Raw genomic sequence first — 11,425 nt, forward strand, 5'->3', positions numbered from 1 at the left:
TTTCAATAGGAAATGGTGGTTCTAAGTTTAATATGTATGTATGGTTGTCTGCGATAATCTTGAGTTTCGATAAACCGATTTTGATGCAGTTTTCAGGAAAATGTTTGTTACACTTACGAAAAGGGTTTTTTAAATAGTTTAACCGACTTCATAAAAGGAAGATATCGATTTTAGGCAGTTTTCATAAATTAACTTGACTTTTAATCCCAAAATATAAATAAAGTAAGCAGGTACTTGAACGATATTTTCTAAATTGGAAACTTGCTTTTGAAAAAAAAAACAATTTAGTGAAATAATTATCCACTGTAAAAAATATGGCATTTATTTGAAAGCACATAATAATGATGACAAGGTCATACACATACACATATCATAATATAAACATAATATTATTTGGCATAACATTTTAGGCATATTTCTTTAAGCATACCTACTATTAGCATAACCTAACCTAACCTAACCTAAGAAGTACTCGCCTTATAGCGCATTACACTACATCTGCTCCGCGCAAAAAATAAATTAGCCTAAACTATATTCATGCCTATTGAAATAGTATGCCAAAACCAATTATGACAATAAATAGTATGCGTAACTCGTTATGCCAAATTAAAATAGGACAAAAAAAATTAGTCGAATGAAAGGTATCCCGTCATAATATCCCTTACCAAGTTACATTGCTGAAATTCATGTACTTATCAATAATTAAGAAAAAAAAAGAGACCACTACATTACTCTTCTACAGATATCGTAAAAGGCGACCAAGGGATAGGCTTGAGATTCTTCTTTTAGGCGATGAGCACTTTTCAGTCTTTCAATACTGTTGGCTCCGTCTACATCGGAAGGGATATAGACATTATGATTATATATGTACATATATGTACGTGTATGTAACTTGGTTGACAAACAGCTTGACACCAACTTGCTTTGAAAATTTTTGAGGATTAGCTCATTAAAGTCATTTTGTTTGAATATATCGTCCTTTTTAATTTTGCGAATATACTACTTCCATTGACAAATTTACAATAAATATCGCAAATAAAACAGTAACGTATGAATCGTTTCAAACATAACCTTAGTTTGAAGCAGGAATCACAAGTTCTATACAAAGAACCAAGCGCGATTCATCTCATTCGCTCGTCCATAGATCTATTTTCTTAGGTAAATAAAGAAATAGATTATACAACCACATTTTTCTGATGTGCCAACAGATATGCCTTGCCACCACTATGCCTTTTACGACATCCACGGGAATGAGATGGAGTGGTCCTATTCTTTTTTCTATTGATGCCGGGAACCACACGACATAGATACATACATAAAATCACGCCTCTTTCCCGGAGGGGTTAGGCAGAGACTACCTCTTTCCACTTGCCACGATCTCTGCATATTTCCTTTGCTTCATCCACATTCATAACTCTCTTCATTAGTAGTACTTCATGCAAGCTCGGCGGTCTCGGGTACTTTTGACCTGACCCTTTACCACGACATAGATATTACTATTAATTATTACAATTAATTGGCCACTCCATCTCGTTCCCATGGATGTCGTAAAAGGCTACTAAAATAAATAAATAAACTTAAGGATAGGCTTATAAACTTGGGATTCTTCTTTAACGCGATGGGCTAGCAACCTGTCACTATTTGAATCTCAATTCTATCATCAAGCCAAACAGCTGAACGTGGCCTATCAGTCTTTTCAAGACTGCTGGCTCGCTACCCCGCAAGGGATATAGACGTGATTATATATGCGTAAGTATGAAATGTCCTGGTAAAGGGTCAGGTCAAAAGTACCGGAAACCGCCGAGCTTGCATGAAGAGAGTTATGAATGTGGATGAAGCGAAGGAAATATGCAGAGATCGTGGCAAGTGGAAAGAGGTAGTCTCTGCCTACCACTCCGGGAAAGAGGCGTGATTTTATGTATGTATGTATGAAGTCTATCGAGATGTTGGTCTGTGCGTCACTCCACTAACAGCCAGCAATTTACCGAATGACACACGTACCAAGAAATTGTCATTGGGGACGTTTCGTATTCTGCTTTGTTAAGATTTTTGGATACATACATACATACATACTCGTGTACTTTGCTTTTATTGAATTTGGGATTCCGTGCAACGTGAAGATATTGGTGGAGAGCACGCTCCACTATGAAGATTTATTGAATTTTCTCGCGTTATTTATAAAAAAAATATCACAACTTTGTAGTGAGTATTTGGTACCGTGTGGTTCACGGTACCAATAGAAACAAATGAATAGGACCACTTTCCCGTCGATGTCGTAAAAGGTGACTAAAGAATAGCCTTATAAACTTTGAATTTTTTTATTAGGTAATGGGCAAGCAATCTGTTACTATTTGAATCTCAATTCTATTAGGCCAAACAGCTGGACGTGGCGTTTCGAGACTGTTGTCTCTGCCTACCCCGCAAGGGACATAGACGTGATTATATGTATGAATGCTAGCCCATCGCCGACAAGAGGAATCCCAAGTTTATAAGCCTGTGATATCCTCTTGTAGGATAAATGATAACCCTTTGTCACCTTTCTCGACATCCATGGGAAAGATATGTAGTGGTGTTATTTTAAAGTACCGGAAACCACACGGCATAAGTAAGTATCCCTTGCACTAATACACAATACTAGAAAAATTCACGGAACCCCGCTCAGAATCTAATCTCACTTATCGTTTATCTACAAGTCTATGGTCCATAACAGTTGGTATAAAACAGTCATCGTTTTTTCATCGCGAGACGTTATGTTTTTCAGAAACCAGATTCTTATGTTTTATTAAGATGATCCTTCTTCATAAATACTTAACATCTGACGGCAAATATGAATCTCGAACGTATTAAAATAGCGTGTCGTAAGAAATACGAGTTTACGAACGGCTTTCGGTAAATTAAGACTAGGCACGTAATATATTATTACCAAATCTTTCACATCATGTAAGATGCACACTTTCAGTACATAATTGCTATTACCAAAAGCGAAATGAGGAATTCAGTTAAATTATTATCTTAATAGAGATATAGGAAAGAAAGAGTGGAAAGAGGTAGTCTCTGCCTACCCCTCCGGGAAAGAGGCGTGATTTTATGTATGTATGTATGTATGTGTATAGAGATATATTTTGTATTGACCATTATTATATTAATTACTAACTACCAAGGTATGTCTTTTGCCAATTTTCCTAAAAAAATAAGTAAGACAAGAAATAAGGCAAGAAAAAAAATCGTAACAAACAGCTCAATCGTAAATGCAGTAATTAACATAATAAAAAAAAAATTATTTACGTCTACTGAATTGTCCTAGAATGCCTCTGTGGCGTTTGGTAATGCGATTGTCTGTGACACCGGAGGTCCCGGGTTCGAATCCCGACCAGAGCATAATGAGATATGTACTTTTTCTGATTGGTCTTAGTCTTGGATATTTATATATATATAGGTAGCCATTATAAAATAAATTATCGTTGAGTGCTAACAAGGCTAACTCAATTTGTGCAATTTATCCCAAAAAAAAAAAATAATAATCTTAAAACGATATTAAATGCGACAATAGCATTACATATATAAAAAAAAATCTACGTGAACAAAAACAAACTCCCAATACCGGCTATTAAGCCTTCTTCAGGTGGAGCCGTTGCCAACAATTTAAGAAAACAATGTCACGAACAGAATTAACAATAAAAACAGACATGGCACACTAAAAACACCAATATAAAGATATCTGTAATAACCAAGACGGCATTTGCCATCCCAAAATAAAAGGATGCCTAGCCGCATTGCGTAAGTCCGTGATTTGGGTACAATCGTAGAGCCTGCAAATGAACGAGATTACAGAAGTGAAACTTGAAGGGCGTCGGAGACGAGGTGTTTGGTTAAAATGAGTGATGCGCAGAAAGGCACAGGTTCAAATCCCATCTCGCCATGCACTAATGACTATTTTCAAAGTTGTGTACATTTGTTTGAATACTCAATCGTATTTTCATTGTTTATTTCATTACCATCAAAGTAGTTATATTTATATGTATGTCCTTATGATTGTACCAAGTTTAAGTTAATTTTGAATAAAATAAATCTTATAATAATATATTATTGTTTTGGACAGGATTGTGTCATAGGAGCCGAATCAGGATACGGTTCAATAAAATTAAAGATTGTGTAATATTTTTTCACATAACAATTTGATTATGTATAACGCGGTCTCATAATGGGTATAATTAGCAGAGGTGTAGAAGAATAAGAAGTATGGAACCGCGTAATATCTTTGGCAATATCTGCAAGTCGAACCTTTAGACTAAAACAGAGATGTATGTATCGGTAAAGCTATACCAAGTAACATACATACATGCATAAAATCACGCCTCTTTCCTACAGGGGTAGGCAGAGACTACCTCTTTCCACGTGCCACGATCTCTGCATACTTCCTTCGCTTCATCCACAATATACCAAGTAAATTTAACATTATGGTTTTTACTAAGTTTTGAGTGTACTAGGAATGGGACGCGCAAATGCTAGAGATCATCATAATAAAAAAAAACAGAGTACTTCCAAGTGAACTTTCATTATAATTTTTGCTCCATTTGCAAAACGTACGTATTGATTTAAATTGTTTACAGTGTGTAAAAAAAAAATTAAATAATTCATTCACTTAAATTGAGTTTACAATTGTTGAAATGGTATCGAAGTCTAGTTTTAAATATACTTGTGCAGTACCATTAATAAAACAGAAAATGTCTACATAAATAAGAGGTCAGCATTGACGTCTCATCTCTGCCCTCCATATTTTGTAATACAACATACAACATATATTGTTTCCTCAATTGCCTGTTTTAATGTATTCCACGATTTGCTGAAGCTGTCTTCTAGTTTGTACAGTGTTTACAACAATAATATTATGTAAGACTGTTAGTTAAGTCACTATGTTCACCATAGCTTCTTCTTTTTCACAGTGAAGTTTAATCAGGGGAAAGATTTATATACTTGGGATTCTTTTTTTAGGTCTTCTTAGGCTGGCAACTTGTCACTATTTGAATCTCAATGCCATCATGAAGACATGCAACTAAACGTGGATTTTCAGTAAAGAATTAAGACGTGATTGAAAGTACGTTCACCTGTTCAAAAGAAAAGGGGGTTCGATCCCACAGCTGCTACCTAATTACTGCAAATGAAAGGCATAATGGACAAAAACTGACTTACTAATTTTATGACAGGTTATATGTACCTACATACATACATATAATCACATCCATATCCCTTGCGGGGCAGACAGAGCCAACAGTCTTGAAAAGACTGATAGGCCACGTTTAGCTGTTTGGCTTAATGATAGAATTTAGATTCAAATAGTGACAGATTGCTAGCCTGTCGCCTAAAAGAAGAATCCCAAGTTTATAAGCCTATCCCTTAGTCGCCTTTTACGACATCCATGGGAAAGAGATGGAGTGGTCCTATTCTTTCTTTTCTAATGGTGCCGGAGACCACACGGCACGTGTATGTAATATACCAATATGGCAAAATTATAGATCCATGCATCCCGTATGCGGTAGAAATGTATTTATTCAACGAAGTATGTATAAATTTGAATCCTTTGAAATCCAACATCATTTTATTTAGACATTTAAACTCTACAAACAGGTAGATGCTCAGTGTGAGTGGCTTTTACTGAATCTTTCAACATAGAAGTAAAACACGTAGAAAGACAGTTGAAATTAAAAAAATGTCGGTCGGAGAAAAATGGTATGCGTAAGTTAACTAATAAATGTTTAGACTTTAATGAGACCTTCACTGCCTAGTCAGAGCTGCGACTACATCAGCCTTTGCTGTATAAGTAAAACAGTTTCGGTTTACAATAGCACATTGTAAAAAGATTTACAACGTGCTATTGTAAGTAAATCTTGTTTTTTATCATTAAATAATTAAATTTTTATATTTTATTATAATTTATTTACAAAAATGCAAGAGCAATAATCAAGCAAGAGAATAAACTTACCCTCTGAATAGACGATGGAGGTCATACGAGAGCTACTTTGACTAAAAACATGAATCGTGGTCACAAGCGAATCGCTGCCTCCTGACCTGTAAAAGGGCACATACATACATACGTAGTCACGTCTCTATCCCTTGCGGGGTAGACAGAGCTAACAGTCTTGAAAAGACTGAAACACCACATTCAGCTGTACCTATGGCTTAAACATCAAGAAATACATAGGATGATACTCCTTCTACATTTTAACATCCAGTTTTAGTTCTATACCTTTTAAATGTACGGCATGTTGCACTTGAGTGTACTCGTCAGATTTAGTTCAGATCCAGAATTGTACACAAAATAAATGCAGTATATTATTCGAGTTCACCTGTACTTTTCATAGTATTTCAAATTTATTCTACTTGAATTCTAAATTTGCATAAATACTCGTAGTAATATTAGTTGTTGAGCAAATATTTAATAAAAATTAAATTAGTTAAAATGGCAGAGAATTAAAATTAAAAAGTAAGATTTTTTTAAATCATGAATTCATTTGTTTTTTTTTGTCAAACAGCTGAACGTGGCATCTTATTCATTTTGTGACTTTTAACTCTGCTATCTATTTTTAGACAGGTAAGTTATAACTGAGCAACTAAGGGATAGGCTTATAAACTTGAGATTCTTCTTTTACTTTAGGCGATGGGCTAGCTACTTGTGACTATTTGAATCTCAATTCTATCATCAAGCCAAACAGCTGGACGTGGCCATTTAGTATTTTCAAGACTGTTGGCTCTGTCTACCTCGCAAGGGATATAGACGTGATTATATGTATGTATATATAAGTACTTATAAAGCTGTGAAACACTAAAAGCTGTCTGTGTGTGAAAGCTGTGAAGTGTGGAAAACTAACGCGTTCACTCTCTCTTTGCAGAAATCCCAACGTCAAACTTTAAAGGACAGCAAAAAACAGTAGCAACAATTCAAAATACAACTTTAAAACAAATTGTCTAATATTTTTAAAGTTCTAAAAGCCACAAGTCACAAAACATTAGGGGCCCATTGCACGAAACTGCAAGAAACTTTTCCACGTCTTTTCATAGAAACTATTCTTTCAGAGTAACTATTAGTATGTAGAGCGCTCACGAGATTGCGCATTTATTAACTACAAAATATGCGGTTGAATTGAGAACCTCCTTTTTATGAAGTCGGTTAAAAACTCTGACAATGAAAGATGATATTAAAAGTGCGGGAAGTGTGGTTTGAAAGCGAACAATTTTTAATACTATATGTATAATGAGGAACAATAATAATTTAGGATATAATTAATGAGAGTGCGCAAGAATAACAGTGCTGTAAACAGGTAGGCACATGTTCAAATCCTTAGATATATTTGTTATAAGTATTTGTTTGATATAAACGAGGGCTAGAAAAACAAATGACATATCTTGATTTTCTGACTAGCTCCCCATTATTCTAGGTACCCATATATCAATTATAATTAATGGACAGGTATATTTATAACAGTAAGCTTACCAATAATCGGCACATTCAGGCAAATGGATCAACCATGATTTAATACGGGTCTGGTTATTGTACCGTGCCGTGTGGTTCACGTCACTAATAAAACACAAGAATAGGACTACTTCATCACTTTCCCGTTATTAAGCCGATCGTGGCCTATTAGATCGAGACTGTTGGCTTTGTCTATCCCGCAAGGGATATAGACGTGGAAATATATACATATATATATGATATCTCGAGATAGCACGCGCTCTACTGCTATTTAAAATACGCTTCCTAACCTCTAAGACCATTCGCATTTCCCTTCTCTTTCTAATCTATCACTCCGTTTCGTTCTAACATAGTAAAACTACAATAGGCAGTGTAACAGTGAAGTGCTACTAAAGTATCATAGAAGACTTTTACGAGCCACTTCGACCCTCGAAGTCTGAGGGTATATTATTAAAGTTCTGAATCATTATTGTAAATAATATAGGGACGACAACAGTTGTCACTTCCGTAAGACCGTACAATGTATTAATTTATGTACGAGTTCCGAGCATGGGCGGTTTTGTTGGGGTCCCAAATAGGGAACGACTATGCCACAGGTTATTCTTTATTTGCTTGTTAAATCAGATACCTTTTTGGAAATTGTAACAGTTAAGGTTACTAAAAATTACATGTTATTTGTAACCTTAAAATTGTGTAAAATACTTCACCCAGAGAGAAAAGATTAGCAGTGTGGTTCCCGGCACACATTAGCAAAGAATAGGACCATTCCAACTCTTTCCCATGGATGTCATAAAAGGCGACTAAGGGATAGGCGTAAAAACTTGGGATTTTTCTTTTAGGTGACAGGCTAGCTACCTGTCACTATTCGAATCTCAATTCTATCATTTAGCTAAACAGCTGAACGTGGCCTATGAGTCTTTTCAAGACTGTTGGCTCTGTCTACCCCGCAACGGATATATATGTATGTAAAACATTAGCAGGTGGCGTTGAGTTAACTTATAGATTAACCTGTAAGCCAAAAATGTTTGCCGCCTTGTGTCAAAAATCACTTAAATTTTTATCGTCATTCATTTTCCATTGCATACATATGTATCTAACAAAACCGCACGGCTAAAATATAACATGTTCACAATAAATGTGAGTCCTGAATGTGAAATATAAAACAAGAGCATGGAAATCCCAGACGCAGCGACACGCGGATACTGACGAAACAAAATGGAAATGCGGTGAGTTATGAATATTTTTTATGATAAAACACCTACCTACGCCTTGCAATATGTTGGGGAACTATGTCGTTTTAGATACATATATATATATATATATATATATATATATATATATATATATATATATATATATATATATATATATATAGTCTGTGGCACATATACAATTTCCGATTCGACATAGTCAGAGCAGATATTTATGCTCCAATCTGTGAAATCTTTGTTTGCGCGATTTAGACTTTTAGTTGCTATTGGCTGAGCGCGTCAATTTCTTGGCTGTAATTGACAGATGGTGTGTGACATTAGTGCGGCCGCCACAAGTCTATATCCTTTGCAGGGTAGACAGAGCCAACAGTCTTAAAAATACTGAAAAGTCACGTTCAGCTGTGACCTTATGATGGGATGGAGATTTTAGATACGGTTTGATCTATTTAAATTATTCATTCACATAACCACGTCTATATCCCTTACGAGGTATACAGAGCCAGCAATCTTGAAAGACTGACAGGTCACCTTCAGCTGTTAGGCTTAATAATAGAATTGAGATTCAAATAGTGACAGTTTGCTAGCCCAAGTTTATAAGTCTATCGCTTAGTCGCATTTTACGACATCCATGGGAAAGAAATGTAGTGTTCCTATGCTTTTTTTTATTGGTCCCGGGAACCACACGGCATATATATATTAAGATAGGTAGATAAGAAAGGTATATAGATATGTTTTATCCTGGAATAACCGAAATAATTCTAATAAGTCCTCCAATTGTCACTATTTGAATCTCAATTCTATCATTAAGCCAAATAGCTGAACGTGGCCATTCAGTCTTTTCAAGGATGTTGGCTCTGTCTACCCCGCAAGGGACATAGACATGACCATATGTATGTATGTAAGTCTTCCATCAGTTTTAGGCACGAATAAAAATGCGTCAAATTCATGAGGGTTCGTGTCATATCCACCGGGATGTCGTACGCCGCTCATCAAGTTGAGTGGAGATATTGACATTCACATATTACCTCTACTTTAAAGATACCCTTATATAATACATACATTTTACATACATATTATATGTATATCCTGTCTTTGTCCCTTGAAATTGAAATAGATTAGTTTTCAAAGTAGGATACAAGGTATCGATTATTGATGTCAACATACACACAGGTAGACAGAGCCCGCTGTCTTGAAAAGACTTATACGCCACGTTCAGCTGTTTGGCTAATGATAAAATTGAGATTCAAATAGTGACAGGTTAATCGCCTAAAAAAAGAATCCCAAGCTTATAAGCCTATCCCTAAGTCGTCTTATACGACATCCATGGGCACGATATGGATTGATTCTATTCTTTTTTTTTTATTGGTGCCGGGAACCACACGGCAACGTCGTCGTTACTTAAATAAACAATATTGACGTGAACATAACTTAAATATTACTTATTATAAATCTAGGTGCTACTGCTTCCAAGAGCAGGTGAATAAGGATCAGCATAATTAATCTTACTACCGTGGACGAATGCACATTTTCTACATAAAAAAAAAATTGTTTTATGATTATGATTTCAATACAAATCTTCTTCCTTCTGACTTTAGTTCCGGTTGCTCTCTGGAGAAGAGATCGGGGGGTATGCCTTTGACCATGAATCCAAGATCCTAAAATGATTTCAATACAAATATTTGACATAGTAATCAAATTAAATAGAGGAAGAATATTATTTCGGGGGTACTGCAATAGATATAATACTACTATCTGCTATTAATCAGGAGTTAAATTTAAAAAGTATGAAAGTCAACTCGTCAAGTACTCGTAAATATATCGTTATAGTAATTAATAATTTTCAAATTTCAGAACGCATAGCAATATTTTGTATTATTATCCTAGAGGGATATTTCACACTTCAAATGTTTCACGCTAAAATTGCAGAATGCTCAGGGATTTTAAAACTTGAAAAAATATCTAATTGTCTTCACTTTCTTATTTTAGACATTTTATTCATTTAACCCAGAGACATATTAAATAGTAATTTCTTTACACATTTCAAACGTGTCACGCTGAAATTGCAGAATGCTAAGACATTTTAAAACTTGAAAAAGAAAAACAAAAAACAAAAAATATTTCAAATTGTCTGTGTACTATTCTAATTTAGACATTTATTTTTATTGAACCCAGTGAGATATTAAATAGTAATTTATTTACACATTTCAAACGTTTCACGCTGAAATTGCAGAATGCTCAGGCATTTAGAATCTTCCGGGTGCCGGTTTTATTACCCGCGTCTAAAACCTCAGTGGACGGTTAGACAGTTATGTTTTAGGAATTTAATATAATTTCCACTCGGAAGGGAAACTGCGTTTAATTTAAGAATGGGATTTGTAATGTGAACCCTGTTATTTATTCAAAACTAGTTTTTCCGCTGGGCTATCATTTTGGAGGAATTTTGAGATATCGCACCTAGATAAATAGATAGATAAAACTCTTTATTGTACCATAAGAGTAAAACGTACAAAACAGATAGAGATGGTACAAAGGCGGACTTATCGCTAATGCAATCTCTTCCAGTCAACCTTTGGGTGGAAGGAAACCAATCAGGAGATTGACGTCGGCGCAGAGCAAGATAAATAAATGTTTAATCATAATATGTAACGTGTCTTTTCTCAGACAATTACTTTTAAAAATAGGCAATGTTCATTTTTACACTTATTGAGCGTTGAAGTAGTCCAAATGCGTAACCCGAGGCGTGCGC

The sequence above is a fragment of the Amyelois transitella genome, chromosome 21 (genome assembly GCF_032362555.1).
Source record: "Amyelois transitella isolate CPQ chromosome 21, ilAmyTran1.1, whole genome shotgun sequence".
Taxonomy (NCBI): Eukaryota; Metazoa; Arthropoda; class Insecta; order Lepidoptera; family Pyralidae; genus Amyelois; species Amyelois transitella.